The 24,542-nt window shown below is 46.4% G+C and overlaps 1 long non-coding RNA gene across 1 annotated transcript; it reads left to right on the forward strand.

Annotated features, from left to right (window-relative positions):
- The first annotated feature begins 21,403 nt into the window (after nt 1-21,403).
- Nucleotides 21,404-23,602, forward strand: LOC141270954 (uncharacterized). Its single transcript, XR_012321780.1, has 3 exons — nt 21,404-21,502; nt 21,757-21,815; nt 23,524-23,602. It is a non-coding gene; the product is annotated as an uncharacterized lncRNA (long non-coding RNA).
- The last annotated feature ends 940 nt before the right edge of the window (nt 23,603-24,542 follow it).

Genomic DNA, 24,542 nt, shown 5'->3' on the forward strand with positions numbered 1-24,542 from the left:
GAGTGATATTTGGAGGATGAGTTGTAGTTTTGAAGGAAATCATTCATGTTACCATATAGTGTACTGGAAAACAGGAAAAGTATTTCAAGTGGGATGAAATCGTGAAAAAAATGCAATTCTGTCTTTGTTTTATGGGTTTTACTTTTGTGGCATTCATTGCAAGGTAAAAATGACCTGGCAACGTGATTTCAAGACCAGTACGATTGTGGCCGTACCAAGTTTATTTTTGTATTAGGAGAAGTCGAGTGATTTCACCTTTTTATTTTTTAAATTGTAAATGTATTTTTATTTCTCTGGTGGTTGATCATTTGTACTATGTACTGCAATACTCCAGTATTATGGTATATAGGGAATTTACTGGTCTCCTGTGAAGCCTGGCCACAGAGGGTGCAAACAGGGGAAGGGGGTTAAAGAGATTGGTCCATCATAACAACTTATCTGCTACTTATTCCTTAAGGATTGCTGAGTACAACACTCAACTACCTCCATCCATGTCATAGACAATTAATAAAGGGGTGATGCTCCATCCTCGAGATCAGTGATAGTCCTGGCAGTCAAACCCCCAGCGATTAGCAACTGATCACCTATTTTGTGGATATTTATAAGTTCTTGTGGGTGGCCAACCCCTCTTAGCATCTTTGATATTTATAATCAAGGAGCTTTTAGCATGTGTGTTAGAAGTTTCTCTGAAAAAAGGGTGTTCACATGGTAGACCAATGTTGGTGATCCTAGCGATCAGTTCTAATTTGCTTGCAAGTGTTCAATTCTCCTGCAGCTTCAACAACCACTGCCTTTCAAAACAAGAGACTCACAAGTGTGATAATGACAGACTACAGGGCAATGAGCTAAACAAGAAAAGTTAATATATTCCATTATAACAGCAATTTAATCATTTCCTTGTCTCAGAGCATCTGTCCAGTGTTTCTGAAAAGAATGCTACCACTGCAGCCTCGGACACCTGGGACGGTAGCAGTTCTGATGTTGGCATAATGTGCAAGCAAATCAGCAAAGAATTTGCCAGGAAAGTTCAGGTATAAATTAATGTTTTTATGTAGTGTGTGTACTATAAACCATTCTACTTTAGACCTACCCCAAACTGTTTTCTGAAGGATGGATTCACTATTTTCCCATTTTAGAAAAGCACTTTCAGTGGATCTGGCAAGTCTCTCTTGCTTCCATTACCTTCACAGCTTACTACAATAACATTTAGGGCCTTGTAAGATCTTTTTCTATCATAATGAAAATTTTAATCTGTTAGAAGCTATATGGTTCAATTTAAACTTATCACCTTACCCACAAAGCTCTCCATGCTTCAGTACCCCCCTACATCTCCTCCCTTGTCTCAGTCTACCCCCCTTAACGTGCCCTCCGTTCTGCCAATGACTTAAAACTAAAATCCTCCATAATCCGAACTTCCCACTCCCGTCTCCAAGATTTCTCGCGTGCTGCACCAATTCTTTGGAATGCACTACCCAGGAGAGTTCGATTAATTCCCAATACCCACAGTTGCAAGCGGACCCTAAAAACTAATTTCTTTAGACTGGCATATCGCCTCAACACACTATCTGTCCGTCCCAGTTGTCCATCCCAGTTTTCCCCCATATTAAATTCTTCTTCAATTTCAGGTTCATACCATCCATGCACTTAATAGCCTCGGTCAGGACTGCACACATACTGGCAGGCGACCAGTCCATGTGTTATTTATCCTATTTAGTATATCAAGGCTGCATTATACAATATATGTGCATTCTACCTTTTTTGTCTCCCCCATTTCCTCATAGACTGTAAGCTTGCGAGCAGGGCCCTCACTCCTTTCGATATGAGATATGCTTATTCTGTATTGTCTGTATAAGTCCCCGCTAAAATTGTAAAGTGCTGCAGAATATGTTGGCGCTATAAAAATAAAAATTATTGAGTTGAGCGAGTATGTTCTATTAACCCTTTCGCCGAGTACGCTCGGGCCGAGCTCCAAGTATTTACTGCTGCTCGGTGATATGGTTGAATCGCTCCCGTGTGCATGATTTGCAACTGTTTGACAGTTTTATTACATGAGAGGAATGTCTATTTCTTACACATTCCTCACATGTAATAAAACTGTCAAACAGTCGCAAATCATGCACACGGGAGCGATTCAACCATATCACCGAGCAGCTGTAAATACTCGGAGCTCGCCTGAGCATACTCGGAACAGGACATACTCGCTCAACACTAATGGAGAGGTGTGCAAGGTCCGGAGCTCTTCGTTACTTATTCTACTGAAGTATTAGCAACTGTTAAGGGGAACCTGTCACCAGTTTTTTCCCATTTAAAACAGGGCCAGCGCCTGTAAGCCCTCTGTTAACAGCATTCTAGAATTCTGTATTTATGTCCCCAATCCACTCTCCATAAAACAAAAAATAGCTTTTATGATACTCACCTACTGTGCTGTCTGATTCAAGGGGTGTCACTGGTCCTCTCTTTTTGCAGTTGTCGTCCTCCTTCTTGCTTCGTGTGGATGATGCATCCTACATCACCACTCAGTGTCCTCAGCATTGTTCTCCTGCACAGGCACATTTCTCTCTGCCTTGCCGAGAACAGAGAAAAGTATTGTAGTGCGCATGCACCAGCTCTCTTTCACCTTTCCCCATGCATGCGCATTACAGTACCTTGATCTTCCCTCGGCAGGGCAGAGAGAAGTGTGTCTGTACAGGAGCGTGATGCTGAGGACCCTGTGGTGACGTAAGACATGTCATCCACACAAAGTAAGACGGCGATCACAAGAAGAGTGGAGGAGTTGGATCAAGACCAGCGACGCCCATCAGACCAAACCGCACTGTAGGTGAGTATTCTAAAAGCTATTTTTATGAAGAACATATTGGGGACATATAGACAGCATTCTAGAATGCAGTAACAGAGGGCTTACATGTGCTGGCCCTACTTTAAATGGGAAAAACCTGGTGACAGGTTCCCTTTGAAAAGTACTTTTCATAAACTAAAATACTCTCACGTCAGGAGGTGAGTGGGGCTGATTACGTCACTTTGGCAGATGACTGTCAGGACGTGTACATGATCGGCAGGTATGATCCTGTTCTAATGATTAGGACTGGTGCACAATACCTGCCAATTGTCCAAGCATCCTGGCAATCATCTGCCTGCAAAATGTCATTGTCATTGTTAATGGAAGGCTGGCAGCTCTTAATAGGGCTTCTATGGACAGTCTTTGTGCTGGCTATTCCATCGAGCAGATCCAAGGGTGTGTCTGGTTTTTTTACCTTCAAGCCTTGTACAAGGATCTGGACTTACACAATGACCCCTTGTTTGGGTCAACGGAGTGGCTGCTGGCCGATGGAGCGATCTGTCAGAGGCTGTTCAGAAAGCTGCATCAATACGAGAAGGTCAGGGACAAGAATAGAATTGTCACACAGAAGCATAGTCTAACCACAAGGTCAGAAATGAAATTCAAACGTGCTGAACAGGAGCTGAGTAGCAGGAGAGAACCAGAGCAAGTATAAACTACAAGCAACTCCTAGCAGTATGCTGGAAGCTTGAACCAAAGTGTGGCCACAGCACAGAGCTGATTGCTCCTGCAGAAAAGCACACACACTCATACTGCCAGACTGAATGGCATTATAGGATCCAGCTACTCTAGCATTTCTAGCTGGATAGAGCATGCGCCACCCTGAGCTTTTGGTCCAAACGTTTCCTCCTTCACCAGCACTTCCCACTGAACGAATACAGCAGTGCCTGATGACAGAAGCCGACATCACAGGTCCAGGTGGAAATGTGATAGTCATCTTTCCACCTCTCAATACAGAAGTGAACTGCACAGGAAAACCCCTGTAAGGCCACAGCCTCACTATCAGTATATGGTCCGTATTTGGTCAGTATTTTTTCTCAAGAGTGGGAGCCAAAACCAGGAGTGGGTGATAAATGCAGACTTGGTGACTTGTTTCTATTATACCTTTTCTCTGATTATTCCACTCCTGGTTTTGGCTTCCACTCCTGAGAAAAAATACTGACCAAATACTGATAGTGGGCCATGGCCTAAAGGGAACATGATAGGTAATCCATGCTTCCCGAACCACAGCCTAAGTCTGAGACATACTCCATTATTAGGGGTATCTGTGTGTTAAAACAAAACAGAAAATATAGTTTAAAAAGGAGCCAAAATGGGGAGACTAGTCTACAGGGCTGGTCCCTGGCAGCTTCTCCCCACCCACCTCTGCTAGATTGACAGGTCTCTCGTCATTACACAAATACGATGAGTAGAAGCTGTCAGGGACCTCTCCCTCCCAAACCCTTCCCCGTTGAAAAGTCTTCCTGTTCCCGCCTCCTTTTTAAACTTTGTTTTTTTTCTGAAATGCCGCATACTTTAAAACATACTGAAGATACCTGCAATGAGGGAGCCTGTCTCTGACTCATGTTTCCTATGGTTCAATCCTAGTTTGCATCTATAATTCTTACCGTCTGCCCATGTTTGTCCATCAATATTGTAAATGGCTTATCATAGAATCATAGAATGGTAGAGTTGGAAGAGACCTCCTGGGTCATCTGGTCCAACCCCCTGCTCCAAGCTGGATTCACTAAATCATCTCAGACAGATGTCTGTCCAGCCTCTGTTTGAAGACGTCCATTGAAGGGGAACTCACCACCTCTCGTGGCAGCCTGTTCCACTCATTGATCACCCTCACTGTCAAAAAGTTTTTTCTAATATCTAATCTGTGTCTCCTCCCATTCAGTTTCATCCCATTGCTTCTAGTCTTTCCTTGTGCAAATGAGAATAAAGATGATCCTTCTACAATGTGACAGCCCTTGAGATATTTGGAGACAGCTATTAAGTCTCCTCTTAGTCTTCTTTTTTGCAAGCTAAACATTCCCAAATCCTGTAACCGTTCCTCATAGGACATTGTTTGCAGACCGGTCACCATTCTGGTCGCTCTTCTCTGAACTTGCTCCAGTTTGTCAATGTCTTTTTTAAAATGTGGTGCCCAAAACTGGAAACAGTATTCCAGATGAGGTCTGACCAAAGAGGAGTAAAGTCCGATAATGACTTCACGTGATCTAGACTGTATGCTTCTGTTAATACATCCCAGAATTGTATTTGCCTTTTTGCTGCTGCATCACACTGTTGACTCATGTTCCTACATTTTTACATGTTTCATATTTAACCATCACACTATCATACCCAATATGCTGTCAAATTCATTGACTATATCTACCCCGACATTAAATTATTTTACTCCCTTTGCTCTCTATGCAAAGAAAAGAAAATAGGTTTTGCATTAGGACCACTGTGCCATAGCTCCATCTGTGCCATTGCTCCTCTGTTTTTTATGCTCTCCTGTCTTGTTCCCCTCAATCATAATTACTCAGAAATAAGACCATAAAACAACCACGTCCTTTCAGCAATGCCTATCATTGTCTAGTGACATGCTATTCACCTGCTTTTAACTCATCACCTTCAGGTGTTTTTATACATTTAAGGGTTTTTTACTTTCTCACCAGTGCACTGGATACTGACAATTTATCATTGTCACTTTCTGTCCTGTACTCTGAAATTAATCACAATTTTGTCTAGTTCACTATAAAGGAAACCCCTGTAGACGTAATTAGAACAAGGCACAGGATTAGCTAATTGTACTCGCTAGTTTGGTGAAGGTATAATTACAGTAGAGAAGACTAAGGTTCATTGTAAGAGTATGGACATTATGCAGATATTCTGGTACAGAGCCAGTACTACAGGTTTGGATGGACTGGCAGCACCTGGTGAGCTGTATCATCAGAGCACAGAATGCTACCATGAACTAAATGAGATACAGTGCTGGTTCACTGCCCGCCAGGATGGATGGCATGCTATACTGACGTTATCAGAGGGAGAACAATGGTGAGAGAGAACTGGAAGGTATGAGCTGTTCCAGAAATAGACGCTTGAATGCCTTATTACTGAAGAGTGCTTGAGATTGATGCAATATATTTTCATATATGCTCTTGCCTATTTATAGGAATGGGAAGTAAAATCTGTCCTGGAGAATATGTATGGAAATTTATGTCACATTGTTTTAATTAAGTGAGAGATGCCCTCAGGGATTTTCCTGTCTATACTGTTAGGACGATTTGCATCCTCAGTACAGACAGTCCCAACATGTAGTGATTGATGGGACTGAAAGCGCAGTCCACATGTAACACTTTCTCCACCAGGCAGAGGATTTACCAACAGAGTCATGCAAAACTTAAGGAACTGTATGTTTTATGTAACTGAGGATGGAAAATGTCCCCGTAATTAAGCATCTCCAATCCATTACAGTGTAAAATGTAAGTAACAAGCACCACCAGATTTCCATGAATATAATGGGCTTCATTCATTAAGACTGCCGTTTTATAAACGAGTGTCAATGATGGGCGTGCAGGAGTAAGATGCGCCTAATTCATTAAGAGGCAGCGCAGGGCCGGACTGGCCATCTGGCAGTTCTGGCAAATGCCAGGGCCAGTCCGGCCGTGGGCCGCATTACCTGCTATTAGCAATTGTGATGGAGCATAGCAATTGTGATGGCGCAAAGAGCCGCAGGCTCCGTCACTTACTCAGGCACGCCGTGGGCATCCCTTCAGCCAGGGGCCTGCTGGAGGCCGTCGCATGCAGGTGACGTCGTCTGTGCAATGACGTCACTGCATCGCACCGCCAGCGTCCACTGAGAGACGGGATAGAAGAGGTGATGGACTTTGCGGAGGACGAGGAGCCAGGATTAGGTGAGTATAAAGATTTTTTTATTTTTGGGTGCTGTGGGGAACCATAATACTATATAAGGGCTGTTTGGGGTGGGGGGGGGATCATCCTGCTATTTTGGGGGCTGTTTGTGGGGGACCATCATGCTACATGGGGGCTGTTTCTGAGGGACAATCATACTACATGGGAGCTGTTTGTGGGGGACCATCATACTGCATGGGAGCTGTTTGTGGGGGATCATCCTGCTTTATGGGGGTCTGTTTGTGGGGGACCATCATAGTATACGGGGGGCTGTTTTGGGTACCATCATTCTATATAGGGGTCTGTGGGGGATATTCATCTTGTGTGGGGGCTGTGGTGGACATTATGCTATGTGGTGGGCTGTGGTGACCTTCATACTGTGGGTTGATTAGGGGGACATAGAATTTAATGGGGTGGTTATCAGGGACATCATGCTTTATATAGGGGTCTGTTGTGCACCTCATACTGTATATTAGGGGCTGTGGTGACCATCTTAATATGTGGGTGCTGTGCTGCATCATACTTTGTATAGGGTTTGTGAGATCATAACATACCATATGGGGGCATAATAGTCTACGATGGTCACGAAAGGGGTATCATAGTGGGTGAGACCACTTAGGGGCTTTAGTAGAGGGAAAATAAATGTAAGTACTGTAATACATATCCTCCGTCTCTTAGAAAGTTGGGAGATATGCCCTTTTTTGATGTGATAGGACTTTTTCTATGGGACCTGTTATTTCTATGTACTCCCCTGGGAAGCCCAATGGGGGGTCGTTGTCATTAGGAAGCAAGAAGGCATTATTATTATAAAAAAGCACAGGTGGTGTTTGTATTATTATAACTAGGTGCATGGTCACTATTATAAGGGGTCAAGGAGAGTATTATTAAAGGAGGCTCAGGGGAATTATTATAAGACAGCACAAGTTGTGGTTAGTGTAGAGGTGATAGAATGAGAGGAGGGTCTTGGAAAAGCAGTAAAGTCAAGATGTCTCAGTTATATTTTACAGGGACGAACTTTGGTCAGAAGAAGAGGTCATGGCGGTATGGGCCAAATTAAAAAGAAGAGGGAAAACAAATGACAACAACCAGCGAGAACGTCACTGGTGAGAATCTGCACACTACACACATATATGGTCTGCACAGCACTGGTGTAGGCCTGATATTACCATTATATGGTCACTGTATGGTGGTGATATCAGTCCTAGTACAGTGGTTTTAGTTAAAGGAGTTGTCCAGGTTTGATGTTAAAGCCTGCAGTGACTGACTGCAGATTTCTAAATCTTCACAGTGTGTGCATTGCACGCTGTGAGGATTCTCCGATGTCGGGAGCAGCCGGTCATGTGACCACAAGTGTGTGATTTGAATTCATGTGATCACGTGCTGACTAGACGTGCACGGCCTCTCTCAATACAAGTGAATTTAGCAAAGCAGAGTACGTTTAGTCGGAATGTGGCCGGATGTGTGGAAATCCCATACTTGTGGTCACATGACAGTCGCTCCCAACGCTGGCACTGGAGAATCCTGACAGTGCGCGGTATGAGGATTCAGAATTCTGAAGTCACATAGACTTTAACACCAAGCCTGGACAACCCCTTTAAAAATCAGTATGGTGGTATTATCACTGCTGTGTATGCTAGTAATATTTGGTTATGGTTTGTTGATATTTGTCTGTTATATTGCAATATTGTTATTATTATTCAATCTTATATAGCGGTATTATTAGAAATATTGAAAATCTTGATTTCCTTCAGGGAGGGTAATATTAGTAATAGATATCCCCATCGGGGGCGGGGACAGCATGGGACTGTGTGCTTTAAAATGCCAGGGCTGAATTTCATTCCCAGTCCGTCCCTGGAGGCTGGTACTGGAATAACATCTCTGGCATAAGTTACGCCACAACTTTTGATTAATTTATCAGGTGGGCAAAATTTGATGAATTTTCACTATATCTGCATAGTATTAAAGTTATCAAAAGACTGACAAGGACTTCCTTACATGGATGAAAACATTGTTCTGTACTCTTTACACTGCTACTCGGCCATGAATGTTATTATTTATGTGATGTAGTAAGTCCTGACATATTATCTTTATCAATTACTATTGTACATATAAATTCTGCTTGCTTCAGTGGGAACCTTCAAGGTTCGGCTTTTAAAGGGCTTTACTGGGGCTAAACAGCTGATGTCCAATCCGTAGGATAGGTCGTCAGTATGAGATTGGGGGTTGTTTGTCACCCAGAACTCCATGGATAAGCATATCTGCTCCTGTGATCACCTGATACAAGCAATGTACAGGGCAAAACACAGCAGCCCCATTAATTGTTTAGTGGCTAAATAGGAGATTATGTGCAGTATCCATCAGAAGCCACTTAACAATGTATGGAGCTGCTATGATTGACCCCGTACATGGTTTATATCCGGCTACTGCCGGAGCAGATTTCAACTGATCATTGGGGTGCCAGACCCAACTGATCTCAATAGTTAGGTTCCGGACAAACCCTTTAATCTTTCATACACATTAGAGAATGGTCAGCCAAACTTGATTTCTGCTTTACCAGCTGGTTATTGAATATAAATCAGAGCCTCTCATATCTTTCCAGGCAGAGGATATTAGCTGACAAAAAGTTGAAGGAGTTCGAATTTTTGTGTTAGGTCTTTTTGTTCTCTAAAGGGGAAATAAGCCAGTGCCAGAAATGTGTGGAAGTAAATTTTTCTCCTCTCATGGAAAAAATGAACCCTCAACTGAGCATGAATGTGTTTGGGGGTCTGGAGAGATGACGACTGTCAGCTAAACAAGAATTGTACTAACAGTTTAACCTTACAATGGCCATACATATGCAAGAAAAATAGAATAAAAAGCGCCCTATGTGAAGGACCAAGTGGACCAGTTAAAATTCCGGGTTCCTTGGCGCGGACCACGTGACTGGCTGCGGACCATGTGACATGAGACTGGGTGCGCATCACTGCAGGTCCTTTGGAGGTAGAGATGGCGGCTCCGTGCCTGCACGTCCTCAAATGGTTAGGTGGGGAGTTATAGGGAAAATTAACAGGTGATCAACCGCTGCTCCTGCCGCTAACCCTCTAGGAGGGCATGAAAATGGCAAGATAGGACAAAGCGGTCTGTGGAGCACTAGACATATCACTGCAAGACAGAAATAGGGCTAAAAACCATTTATTAAGCCCTCTCCACAACGCGTTTTGATAGCCAAACTATCTTCATCAGGTGGTACATTGTTTCAGTTCCTGTGAAGCACCTGAAGGGTTAATAAACTTCTTGAATGTGGTTTTGAGCACCTTGAGGGGTACAGTTTTTAAAATGCTGTCACTTTTGGATATTTTCTGTCATATAGGCCCCTCAGAGTCACTTCAAATAAGATGTGGTCCCTAAAAAAAAATGGTTTTGTAAATTTTGCTTGAAAAATTAGAAAATCGCTTTTAACCATTCTAACTTCCTAACAAAAAAAAAATATGTTTCAAAAATTGTGCTAATGTAAAGTAGACATGTGGGAAATGTTATTTATTAACCATGTTATGTGACATAACTCTGGTTTACGGGTTTAAAAATGAAAAGTTTGAAAATTGTGAAATGTTCAAAATTTTCGCCGGATTTCCGTTTTTCTTCACAAATAAGTCATATCGAATAGTGTTGAGCGAACATGCTCGACACTGCTCGGTACTCGCCCAAGCATCACGCTACTCGGGATGTTCGGCGAGCACCGAGCATTTCCGGGTTACTCGGGCGGGAGCTCGGGTCTCCGCCCTGCATGTTTGGCGCTCAAGTGTGGTTTTGCAGTTCCACGGTACAAACCTCTGTATTATCCACTTTTGGGCCATTTGTATCTAAAAAAAACAATTTGAGTGTGTCGCTCACTGTTCAGCCACAAATATATATATATATATATATTTTAAAAAGCCTGGTATACACCAGTAAATTATTACTGTGGTTTTGATGTTCCACGGTAAAACATCTCTATTATCCTGTTTTTGGCATTTTTTGCTGTATAAAAATAATAATAGTGTCACCCTGATTTTTCAGACACAAATATATCTGTTGAAAATAGTCTGGTGTAGGCCAGAGAGACAGAAGTGTGCTTTTGCTGTTCCACGGTAAAAAATCTCTATTATCCTGCTTTTTGCATTTTTTGCTGTAAAAATAAAAAAAAATAGTGTCTCCCTGATTTTTCAGACACAAATATATCTGTTGAAAATAGTCTGGTGTAGGCCCGAGAAATACAAGTGTGGTTTTGCAGTTCCACGGTACAAACCTCTGTATTATCCACTTTTGGGCCATTTGTATCTAAAAAAAACAGTTTGATTGTGTCGCTCACTGTTCAGCCGCAAATATATATATATATTTTAAAAATCCTGGTATACACCAACAAATTATAACTGTGGTTTTGCTGTTCCACGGTAAAAAATCTCTATTATTCAGGTTTTGGTAGTTTTTTCCGTAAAGAAAAACAGTAGTGTCTCCTGACTGTTGTGACACAAAAATATATCTGTTGAAAATAGTCTTGTGTAGGCCCGACATCCCAGTGTGGTTTCGCAGTTCCACGGGTCAAATCGCTGTACTATCCAGTTTTGGGCCTTTGGTATCTAAAAAAAAAGCAGTTTGAGTGTGTCGCTCACTGTTCAGCCGCAAATATCTCTATTTAAAAAAGTGTGGTATACCCCAGTAAACAATAACTGTGGTTTTCCTCTTCCACGGTTCTAATCTACTCTTTATTACCCTTTTTCCATTGATAGTGCAAGTGTAAGCTATTTTACTTCATTTACAATGGGCAAGGCGCGTGGCAAGGGACGTGGAAGTGGACGTTCTGGTGATGGTTCGTGCAGAGGACGGGGCCGTGGCCTAGGTGAAAATGTGCCACAACCAACAGCCACATCTTCTCGCTCCCACTTCTTGACCGAATTACTAGGGAAGCACACAACAACACCAGTATTGAGAACTGATCAGTGTGAACAGGTTATTAATTGGATAGCAGACAATACTTCCAATTACCTGGGCACCACCACCTCCGGTCTGTCTTCCACACGGTCAACTCTTACTAGCCGTGAGTCTCGACCGCATACTCCTCCTCACCCTGATGCTCCTTCCTCCCACCATGCCGAGTGTCGTCAGACAGCAACTGATCCCACACTTGGACACTCTGAAGAGCTGTTCACTGGTCCATTTCCATATTTGGGCCCCTCGCCTGATACGCTTGAAGTGGTGGAAGAGGAGATCCCATGTTGCGATGCCCAAATATTTGAACAGCCACGGCCACAGGAAGTAGACGTTGGCAATCTGTCACAAGAGGTGGACGATGACGAGACACAATTGCCAGGAAGTGAGGAGGAGGATCGTGGTGCGCAAGTGGAAGAGGAGGAGGTGGTGGATGATCTAGTAACTGACCCAACGTGGAAGGAGGACATGCAGAGTGAGGCCAGCAGCACAGAGGGGGAGGGAGGCAGAGTACCCCAACAGGCAGGAAGAAGCAGTGTGGTGGCCGCAGACAGAAGGCAGGCAACCGTTCCCCGTAACACCAACACGAGGGACGTTGCCAGTACAAGCGGTAGGTCTTCCAGAGTCTGGAATTTTTTTAAAGACTCTGCTGATAACCCCAAAAAGGCCATATGTTCCACCTGCGATGCCAGCATCAGCAGGGGTGACAAAACTACCAGCCTGACCACCACCAGCATGATCAGGCACATGGTAGTAAAGCACCCGACTTTGTGGGGCGAAACCCAGGGTCCACGACCAGTGTCAGCGGGTGTCACCACTGCTTCTTCCACTGTTGTGCGTGCAATAGAACCCCCTGTTGTGTGTGCAAGGCAATCCCCTGTCCATACTGAATGTAAAGATGCCCCCTCCTCTCAGTCTTCACTTGTTATGGCAGTTTCTCAAGAAACAGCATCAACGTCCACGTCCCACCGCAGCGTTCAATTGTCCATATCCCAGACCTTTGAACGAAAGCGGAAATTCGCAGCTAAAGCCCCACAGGCCACAGTCCTAAATTCGCACATTTCACGACTGCTTGTGTTATGCACACGCCCGGGCTAAGCGGCGTGTGCGTGTGATTGTAGTGATTCCACTGGACCGTGCCGGAGAGTGAATGCCTGGAGGGGCGTGACTAAGTATTCACCCGATCCGACCAGGGTCGCACGACGGCATACGACGCCAGTGCACCAAGGAGGAACCGAGCAGAGGGACCAGGTGCTACTCCAGGACAGACCCCGGACACGGCTGTTGACCCACACAGGGGAATACAGGAACAGGCTGGTAGGCTGGCACACAGACTGGTGGGTATAGGCAGGCACGACTGGTATGCAGGCAGGCGGGTATGCAGGCAGGGGGGTAAAGGCAAGCACAGCTAGAGTGCAGACAGGGAGGCACTAGCAGGTAGGAACACAGGCGGGATAGGACCCAGTACACACCGGGACTCGGGAACAATACAGGCAGAGGGTTACAGGCAAGCACAGCTAGAGTGCAGACAAGGCTGAGCAGGGCAGGACAGGACTGCCGGAGCAGCGGGCAGAAGCAGGGCAGGACAGGACTGCCGGAGCAGCGGGCAGAAGCAGGGCAGGACAGGACTGCCAGAGCAGCGGGCAGAAGCAGGGCAGGACAGGACTCTGTTCACACGGAACAGACAGGAAGGGAAAGACAGAGCCAGACACCCACAGGGTACTTGCAGTGAAGTAGCGAGTGGACCACAAACTCACAAACGGGAGTACAGAGACAACAGGCAGGAGTTAGGTACGAGTTCAGACTCTGCAGAAAAAGGAAGGGAACGGACATAGAGGCAAAACAGGTAAAGCATAGGAGAGAGTTCAGACTGGAACTGAGTGTACGGAGGAGACCGACACTGCAGCGGGATACAGGAGCGGGTCTGGGAATACTGCCCCCAGAGAGGCGGGACGAACAGGCAAGGAGCGTGTTCAGACAGGACAGACAAGATACAGGAGCGGGTCTAGGTAATCGGCCCCTAGAAGGCGGGAGGAACAGGCTAGGAGCGTGTTCAGACAGGACAGACAAGATACACAGAAAGGACTCAGTTCAGACACGGGAACTAATACCGCAAAGCAGGAGACATACAGGACTCAGTTCAGACACGGGAGCTGATACCGCAAAGCAGGAGACATACAGGACACAGTTCAGACACGGGAGCTGATACCGCAAAGCAGGAGACATACAGGACTAAGTTCAGACAGGCCTGGAAATACAGCCTCCAGGAAAGGCAGACAAGGAAACAAAGACGGGACCTGGCACCTTCAGAATGCAAGCACACACTGAAGGAAACACTATGCTCAGGCAGGGATAGAAGGGAGCTGCTGAGCTATATACCAAGTGTCAGACAGCAATAGGCTGAGGACGCACAAGGGGTGTGACCCACAGCAGGTACAAAAAGCAGGAAGTGATCGGGCGCCGCCCTTAAGCAGCAGAGACAGACACAAACAGACAGCATGGAGGGAAGCCAGAGAGACACTCTGGACAGGAGATCAAGTGCGCTCTCTTGCACAGTGGGAGATGGACCACCATGCAAGGACGCCGCCAGGTATGTTACAGCTTGCATTGGAAATGCTGCCTTTTAGGCTGGTGGAGACGGAATCCTTCCGCAATCTTATGGCGGTGGCCGTCCCTCGGTACTCGGTCCCCAGCCGACACTATTTTGCCCGGTGTGCCATCCCCGCACTACACAAGCACGTGTCCCAAAGCATCTGCCGTGCCCTCAACAACGCAGTTACTGGGAGAGTCCACCTGACAACGGACACGTGGACAAGTGCTTGTGGCCAGGGATGGTACATCTCTCTGACGGCACACTGGGTAAACATAGTGGAAGCCGGGACCCAGTCTTACCTTGGGACGGAACACATCCTCCCCACACCGAGGATTGCGGGCCCTATGTCAGTCAGAGTTGCCCCCACAGTGTACAGCTCCTGCGCATCCTCCTCCTCCTCATGTTCAGCCTCCATCTCAGATATCACCACATCAGTTACAAGCTGGAAGCATTGCAGTACTGCCTCCGCCAAGCGGCAACAGGCTGTGCTGAAACTCATAAGCTTAGGTGATAAACCTCACACTGCTTGTGAGTTGTGGACAGCTGTGAAAGAGCAGGCAGATCTGTGGCTGAGACCGCTGAACCTACATCCCGGCATGGTCGTGTGTGACAATGGCCGTAACCTGGTGGCGGCTCTGAGGCGAGGTGAGATCACACACGTACCATGCCTGGCTCATGTGCTTAACCTCGTGGTTTAGCGGTTTCTTAAATCGTACCCCGAGTTGCCAGATCTGCTCGTGAAAGTACGCCGTCTGTCAGCTCATTTTCGCAAGTCGGCTACAGCTTCCGCCGCCCTTGCTGTGTTGCAGCAGCGTTTGCAGCTTCCTGCACACCGACTGGTGTGTGATGTCCCCACACGTTGGAACTCTACCCTCCACATGTTGCAAAGGATTTGTGAGCAGAAGAGAGCAGTTGTGGAGTACCAGCTGCAACAAGGCCGTCGATATTCAAGTCAGACTCCACACAAGACCTCAGGAGTGGACCTGGATGTCTGACATATGTACCATCCTGACAAACTTTGAGGAGGCCACCAAGATGGTGAGTGGTGATGACGCCATCATTAGTGTCAGCATCCCACTTGTCTGTCTTTTGCAACGCTCTCTGCAGAGAATTAAAGAGGCATTGCAGCCAGAGTATGATGAGATGGATCAAGAAGCCGTAGCGGGCGATTACACACAGCCCAGCCTCATCTCATCCCAACGTGCATTGGGGGACAATGAGGGAGAGGAGGAGGAGGAAGAACAGGAGCTGCTATCATGCGTTGTAGACGGTAGTACCTGTACAAGTGTCATACCGTCAGTTCAGCGTGGGTGGCCTGAGGACAGGGGGGAGGAGGAAGAGGAGGAGGAGAGCATGGTCAGTCGTCATCTTGGTGAGGACACGGAAATCTTGCCCGTTACCAGTCTGGCACGCATGGCTGACTTTATGTTACGCTGCCTTAACCGTGACCCTTGCGTTGTCAAAATGTTGGGTGACAGTCATTACTGGTTGGTGACACTTGTAGACCCCCGCTACAAGGAGAACTTTCACTCTCTTATTCCTGAGGTGGAGAGGTCTACAAAATGGGGCAATACCAGAAGGCCCTTGCTGCAGAACTCTTAAAAAAATTCCCATCTGAAGACGCTAGCGGCAGAGGTCACAGTTCGTTGCCCAACCAAGGTGTACAGGCGAGAGAGATGCAACTCCAAGACAGCAGAGGCAGGGGAACACTGTCAACGTTCTGGGACAGTTTTCTGACACCCGCCCAGCTTACAGGCCCTGAGGCGCGGGGTACTCTCACAAGGAGTGGAAAGTTTCAAAAGATGGTGAGGGAGTACCTTGCCGATCGTACCAGCGTCCTCCGTGATTCCTCTGTGCCTTTTAATTATTGGGTATCTAAGCTGGACACTTGGAATGAACTCGCTCTGTACGCCTTGGAGGTCCTGTCCTGCCCTGCCGCTAGCGTGTTATCGGAGCGTGTTTTTAGTGCCGCTGGGGGAATTATAACTGATAAGCGCACTCGCCTGTCAACTGACAATGCTGACAAGCTGACCCTTATCAAAATGAACAAGGGCTGGATTGGGCCAGACTTCTCATCACCACCAAATGACAGCAGAGTAACATAAAGTCAAATCCACTGTGTTATTTCGGGAGGTGTATTCACATGCACCGCTTCACACCCACACAAGGGTATACGCTTCCTCATTTCGGCTGTTTAATCTTCTTCTCCTTATCCTCAGCCTCCACCACCACTATACCACCAGGGTGCCAGCATTGCAAGTTCCTCCGTCCTAATTTTTGGCAGCTTTTGCTGGGAAAGCATAAGCAAATACTATGGGAGACCTACTCCCCAATAATGGGACTTATGTTTGTAATATGCTGTACTGCATGGCTCTTGTAAGGGGCATTGCAAGTTGCTCCGTCCTAATTTTTTGGCAGCTTTTGCTGGGAAAGCATAAGCAAATACTATGGGAGACCCACTCCCCAATAATGGGACTTATGTTTGTAATATGCTGTACTGCATGGCTCTTGTAAGGGGCATTGCAAGTTGCTCCGTCCTAATTTTTGGCAGCTTTTGCTTGCAAGGCATAAGCAAATACTATGGGACACCCACTCCTCAATAATGGGACTTATGTTTGTAATATGCTGTACTGCATGTGACGCGCCCCCTGGGCCGTGTGTACATGTGTGTGGGATACCCGGTGCCGGGTCTCTGGGGTCTGTAGTCTCCGTGGCGGTGACCCGGCTCAGGCTGGTCAAACCAGTGGCAATCTTTCTTAGGTTTTGAGGTTAATTGTCCGACTGCGCCACCCGTGGATTGCGGTCAGGGAGTACCACCGCTGCGAGGCAGACCGCTGAGGCTGGTGTTGTGTGCGCAGCATAAAATGGGATAACTCCCCTCGGGAGGAGTATAGCCTCAGGGCAGTGAGTGTGGATGATGGGGGTGATGGTGCACGAGCGCAGCAGGAATGACTCAGAGTCTTTGCAGTGCAGTTCAGGGTCTTTACTGATGATTATAAGGTAGACCCTCCCAGGAGTACTGGCTAGCATAAGAGGCCTGGTCAGTCTGTGAGCAAGCAGGAGTTCCCCTGGCCAGGTGGAGTTGTAGGCCTCCCCGTCTGTCTGCACTCTTCCTGGCTACCTTGCTGTAAGCGGGTAGAAGTAGCCCACTTCCCTGAGTGTACCGTGTAGTGCTCACCCGTATGGCTGGTGACTTGGGGCCTTCTGTTAGCCTCCGCTCCACGACGGCGGTGCTGGTCCCTTGCTTGTGACTGAGCCTCCGGGCTTCTATGGCCAGAGGACCTGAAATCCCCTGCCGGCTGGTTTCTGCTGCTGGATATATAAGTCCTCACAGCTTCGGACTCCTGTGTCCGGTTCCTATTGTCTTCTGCCAGGGCGAGCTCTGCTCAGCTTCCAGCCCCTCGTCTTTAGCTCCTAGCTCCTACAGAGCTCCTTGCTGTTACTTTCCCTTGCTCTCACTCTGACTGTTCTCTGACTCACTCAACCCCACCCCAGATCCAGTTTATAAGGGCAGAATTCTCCCCTCCCAGGACTGGGGCAGGAGGATGTTGCATGTTTAAGGGATCCTGACCAGGAAACCTCCCACTTGCTCTCCGACTTAATCTCTATTACTGTGGTGACCAGACCCCTGGGGTGCCACACATGGCTCTTGTAAGGGGCATTGCAGTACCTCATAATTTTTGGAAAGCATTCCATTCACTGCTTAGGCCAACAGTGCACAGGAGACCCAGTTGCTATAAATGGAAAAAAAGGTTTAGTTAACGCCCTCTGACCTCCATGTCATTTCCAAGGGGCATTGGAGTGCCTCGAAATTTTTGGTAGGCATTGCACTCACTGTATGCCCTATAACTGTGTAGCCGAACCGCTCCTTTTGTTACAGAAACATATCCTACAAGACATATGTGGTTGACTGGCCTGATATTGATGTGAATGGTCCCTGTTCCTCCTGCTCTTTCTCCTTTGCCACTACCTCATCCATCATTTATCACCTGAAGCTTTGTTTTAACGGGAGTCATAGAACTTGGATAGTAGCAGGAAAACATCCAGCAATCCTCGGAGGAGGTAGGATATACGCCAAAACGCTGACCTCCTCAGGCCTAGCCGCTACTACATACATGCGCTTGCATTACAACAAAACAAAGCAGATGCTAACTTCTATCATCCTCATCATGCTCCTCACCTTGGCACTCTCAACTCCCCTGATGGAGAAGCCAGGGCCCACCGGAGGAGTCTGATAGTCCGGTGGGCTTGGCCAATGCTGCCCTAAAGCAGGCCAGGCTAAGAAAAGTGTGGGAAAGGTTACCGGTACAAATAGGGGTGGCTGGGGACCGAGTATGGACACCCGGCCACCCCCTGGAGGCTGGGGAGCAAGCGGGGACACCTGGCCACCAGGCGGCTGGGGACTGAGTATGGATACCAGGCCGCCGACACAGCCATGGCGTGGTGGCCAGATTCCGCCTCCACATGCCTAAAAGGCCCAATTTAAAGTGCAAGCAAGCAAGCAGTATGGTATTGCAGCCTGGGGGTGGGTGGGTGGCAGGCTGCATACTTGCGCTTGCATTGCAAGGAATGGGAGAGGTACAATTGAACACTGCCCTGGGACAAGGACTTGAATGGGGATAGTTGCAAGTCTGCAACGACAGGTGCAAGGTGGGAGGCATCTTCGCATGTACCATGAACAGGGGTTTGGCATGCACACACTACAGCGGAATAGGCTCTCCTTCCCACTAAATGCACTGGGGAGGGCACAGGTAATGTTTTGGTATGCGCGCTTAATCTTATGTATAAGGCACACCAGGACAAATAGGGGCGGCTGGGGACTGAGTATGGATACCTCGCTGCCGAAGCAGCCATGAGGTAGTGGCCAGCTTCGGCCTCCTCTAAACTAAAAGGCCCCATTTCAAGTGCAAGCTAGCAGTATGAATTGCAGTCTGGGGGTGGGTGGGTGGCAGGCTGCACACTTCCACTTGCATTAAAAGAAAACATAGCAGATGCTAACTTCTGTCATCATCATCATGCTCCTCACCTTGGCACTCTCAACTCCACCGATGGAGAATTCAGGGCCCACCGGAGGAGTCTGGTTCTCTGGTGGGCTCGTCCAATGCTGCCTAAAGCAGGCCGGGGGCTAAGAAAAGTGTGTGGGGGAATGTTCCAAGGAGAAATGGGGGCGGCTGGGGACCGTTTATGGACACCCGACTGCCCCAGGCGGCTGGGGACCGTGTGGACACTCGGCCGCGGGGCGGCTGGGGACTGAGTATGGATTCCAGGCCGCCAACACAGCCATGACGTGGTGGCCAGATTCCGCCTCCACATGCCTAAAAGTCCCAATTTCAAGTTCAAGCAAGCAAGCAGTATGGTATTGCAGCCTGGGGGTGGGTGGGTGGCAGGCTGCATACTTGCGCTTGTATTGCAAGGAATGGGGGAGGTACAATTGAACACTGCCCTGGGACTAGAACTTGCATGGGGATAGTTGCAAATCTGCATCTTCTGATGCGGCAAGGATCACTTATGATGGGCACACTTTTAGACAGTGACCTGGGAGTCAGAGATGCTTCCAGGGGTCTTCCCCATGCTGTTCCCATGTCTTTTCAGCACTTTATGCATGTGTCACACAGCACATGGCCAGATAAGGTTGTAAAATGTTAAAATGACATTTCCCGGTGAATGCATTTGTCATAGTTGAAAGCAATACAAAAGTGCAAAAACGCATAAAAAATGCTACTTGTGAACATAGCCGAAGGTGTGGATGAGTATTTTTGTTTTTGGTCATTTATTTTAACTTATACACAAGTCTTTTCCCTGGAAAGGATGTTCCTTAACATATTTCACAGGAAAAAAGTTTCACTTTCGTTTTATTGTGAGCCTGTAAAAGTGGCTTAATACCTCTGACCATGTTGTTGACAGCAGTGACCTGGGGGTCAGAAATGCTTCCTGGGGCGATCCCCATGCTGTCCCCATGTCATTTGAGCACTGTCACTATCGTTTTGGGCACTTGTTAGGCTTTTAAAAGACTGCCGGGGGTGCCACCGCAAAAATGCTCGAGTCTCCCTTAGACTAACATTGGGCTCGTTGCTCGGGTCGAGCACCCGAGTATCACGGCGAGCTCGGCCCGAGCTTCGAGCACCCGAGCATTTTAGTGCTCGCTCAACACTAATATCGAACAAATTTTACCACTATCATGAAGTACAATATGTCACAAAAAAACAATCTCAGAATCAGTGGGATCTGTTAAAGCGTTCCAGAGTTATTACCACATAAAGTGACACTGGTTAGAATTGTAAAATTTGACCTGGTCATTAAGATCTACATTGGCTCAGTCACTAAGGGGTTAATACACGCGATACACAGTTCATGTCACACTGATGCTGCACACATATGTGACACATGGTCACGGATAGCACTTCGGCTGAATTCACATGTCCAGTAATCATCCATTAGAGCGGATCCAGCAGCAATCTGTTGACAAAAAAACTGATTTCAGCTGGATTAGTTTTTAACGTTATAGTGTATGGAAAAGTATCCGTTGATTAGCCATCTGTTTTTTCCAATTTGAAACAGATTTTTTGCTTACTGGAGGTGGAAAAATAAATATTTAACATACACTACTGGACATGTGAACTTCCAAGTTATCATCTATTTGAAACTGATCCAGTCAGCAAAACAACTTTTCCATAGACTTCAATGTTAAGAAAAGCGGATGCAGTTGAAGTTTTTTTCAGGCGAACAAAAAGGTTATATCTGCACTACTTTTTTGTCAACGGATTGCTGCTGGATCCGTTCTAACAGATGATTATTGGGCATGTGAACATAGTCTTAAGGTATGGAGGGTTATCATGGAGTGATATGGGGTGTCGTACTAGAGCCATTACTGACCAGAACCTGTTTTAGCTACTGGAAATGGATTAACATTTTTTTTTTATTAAAAAAACCAAATAGACAGATGATTGAATATTTTGATTTATAATTTTTTACAGAATCGCTCTAGAAAAATGGATTATTTTACAAAGCAGTCTCTGAAGTCAGCACAGAAGCATTTAAACTCTGTAGATGTTCAAGTCCGAGAATGCAGGTTGGTACCAAAGACTTTTTTCTCTAGCTGCTCCCCAACGGTTCATCATGACTACATATTTTCTCTCTGATTAAGAATAATGCGGCTGGAAAAATTCCATCAGACCGTGCTGGAAGAGATTGTGAGCTTTGAACAAGATTCCCAGGCCTTAAAGCAAATGGAAAAAGATTTTGCAGTAAGTATAGTTGAAGCACACTTCTTCATCCATGAATGTTAAGAGTATTACATTCCTATTTACGCTTACAATAGGTAATCTAAGATTACAGATAAACATGTTCACATCTCAATGGTTGTCAAATACCAAAACAAATCCATCTCTTTGTCACTTTCATCGCCCTCATCCACCTTTGTCAGGGTTCATTTGTGGAGAGATAATGTGAGACCTACGATTATTATCAGCGGCTCCTTGTCCTTCATTTGTGCTTTCAGGATTTTTGGAGCCAGCAGACACAAGTCTTAAACCTCTATCACAAGAATGAGTGGAGAAGGTAAGTCAGCGCCCAACCCTGGGTTGTCAGTCTGTCCCAGCAATTATTGTTAGTGTGGCGCCCCTGAGGGTTCGACCGCCACAGGAATGCTGCACTTCTTTAATGGAGTGTGGAGTTCCTCCTCTGAGTTAAGGCCAGTGTGATGGTAGTGACCTAACCTTTTGCATCCAACACCACATTTCCACCAGAGGGAGCTAGTATGCACGAGTGCTGCTCCCCTGGTTACAGGGAGACTGGGGAACACAAAGTAGTAGGAACCAGTTAGTAGGTGTGGGTGGAGGAACAGTTAGTTTGGTACACTTCTAATTTCATATTTAATAGAATGCCATCTTTGATCTTGGTCTTCTGGTGGGTCCTGTCTTCCTAGTGCAGAGTCCAGTCCTTCAGACCTGTGTGGTCTCTGGCAGTCTTTCTGTCAAGTGGTCGTACTGTGCTGTCAAAATACTGTGTGTTAAGTGACTTCCCTCCGGGAGCGCAGATCCTGTGTGGGCCTGCACCGGCAAGGGACACAGCCCTCGTACCCCGATCCATGGGACGAGTGGTAGGTTGCAGACAAGGAGTGTCTCAACCCGGCCAAGGACCAGAATCAAGAAGGCCCGGGAGCTTTAGAGTGTGGCTCCCTAGCAAATGGGTCCCGGGGAGGATGCAGACGGAGCGGAGTACGCCACCTGTCCTCGCCTACCTGATCTATTCAGAGGGATTCCGGCTGCAAGAGGGGTACCGGCCCCCGACACCCGACCTTGTACTCTATGTCCAGGACGGGAAAGCCCGGTTAGGCCCTGAGGATCCCACCGGGCGTCGGATGGAGAGGAATTGCCACCCGAGCCCTTCACCTGAGAGGAGCTCAGAGGGAGACCCGGCCTATTTACACACGCACAGACGGGAAAGGGTAAAGTCTGTAGTGCAGGAACACTCTGGTGTAGGGATGCTACCTCACACTGGACTTCCTCGGAGGTAGTCGGACCCCCGTCCCTGGTGGCCGCAGGACTCCGCGAGGAGCAGGGAGAAGCCTTGCGCTGCTTGAGAGAACTGTGAGTAAAGCCTTGGAAGTTCATCCCTATGGCCTCCGGACTGTTCATTCCGCGCCATACCACGCGATGCGGTGCCCGTACTCCCGACACTACTAACCCCCCCTCTATCCTGCCTTGCCTGCCCTGAGGCCACGCTCCGTCTGTGGGGAGCAGCGAGAACTTTAGCCGCCATGACACCGGGCCTCAGCGGACTCTAGCGGCGCTGGTGGCTCATCACCAGACACCACAGGTGGCGTAGTCGACAATTACCACTCAACCCGGAAAGCCCTAACATCATTTTTAATGTGACGGCCCTGGGCACGGAACGGGTCAAGGCCACGGCTGCATCCCCCCCTCAAACATCTGACCCGGCTCCGAGTACCCCATCTTCCCAGGGCAGGGCTGCGAGCGTCACATTAGCATTCCAATAGGAAGTCATTGGTGCTTGTGTTCAATAGCAAAAAAGATCAAGGATCTGTTCTGCAGAGAGGCAAAGAAGTCTCATGTTTGTTTCAAACTTTTCCTGCATGTTCCAATATTTCACTTTTTTTTTTTTTTTTTACCTGGGGCCTTATACTCTTCCCGTATTTTTGGCCCATACCAATTTGGGGTCAAAGATTGGTGGTATTAGCGCTGCTTTTTTTAAAAATAGAATCTGTTTTTACTGCATTTGCCTAATTTAATAATTAATCACACAGGGTTCACTGTCTCAAGGCTTCATTTGAAAGGAATGTTTCTCACAGAACAGACTATGCGGAAAAGATTTTTAACTCTGAAGTAAGTGAAATAATGTTCAAAAAGTGATTTCCTTATTTGTAAAACCCCATTCTGGAAGACTTGAGTCATCGGTGCCATGTAGTACCACATTTTCCCTGTAGTGGGCATTTTTAGGCTTTGACTAGCTGCAGCTTCTTCAAGTAAGATCAGAGCTGGACCACCTGACGGCATTGGCAGTTCTTATTTTTAAGGGGTTGTTGATGATTAGACAACCCTTTTAAGAAACCTCTAAAATAATTTCTTTATCATTGTTAACTGGGAGCATCAGCTGTGGAATTTAGAGCAAAATTTGCAGCAAAAAAAAAGGAAAAATAAAAAACCTTGGGTTGACATTGTCCTCGGCCTTTTAGTAAATTGACGTTTTTTCTTAAATGTTTCTAGAATTATTTATGTGAATACTGTGGTATTTCAGTATAAAGGACAATCGATTTGGGCAATTGCAGGTTCGAGGACTGAAAAATAAAATTAAAAATATATATGTTATAAATATAGAAAAGAATATAAAAATTAAAATCACCTCTTCCTTATTCCCTCATTAAAAAAAAATAAACATAAGAGGCATTGCTACATCAGTAAAAGTCCGATTTATCAAAATATAAATCGAATCAACCCGATCGGTAAACGCCAGAGAAGAGAAAAAAAAAATCGAAAATACAATAACAAATATGCAAAATGGTATCAATAAAAACATCAGATTGCCACCCCAAAAAAAAAGCCCTCGCACTGCTTAATCGACAGAACAATGAAAATGATCAGGGTCTTGGAAAATAGCAACACAAACAATTTTTTTTAATGAATTTCCTAATTATTTGTCACCACTTAAGTAACAAAAAAAAATCTATGCAAGTGTGGTATTGCTGTACTGACCTGGAGAATCATGTTATCAGGTAATTTTTACAGTATGATGAATGCCATATAAACAAAACCTAAAAACAATTGC

Source organism: Phyllobates terribilis, unplaced genomic scaffold, assembly GCF_046119375.1.
Source record: "Phyllobates terribilis strain yellow unplaced genomic scaffold, ASM4611937v1 Scaffold_5__5_contigs__length_657084704, whole genome shotgun sequence".
Classification (NCBI taxonomy): Eukaryota; Metazoa; Chordata; class Amphibia; order Anura; family Dendrobatidae; genus Phyllobates; species Phyllobates terribilis.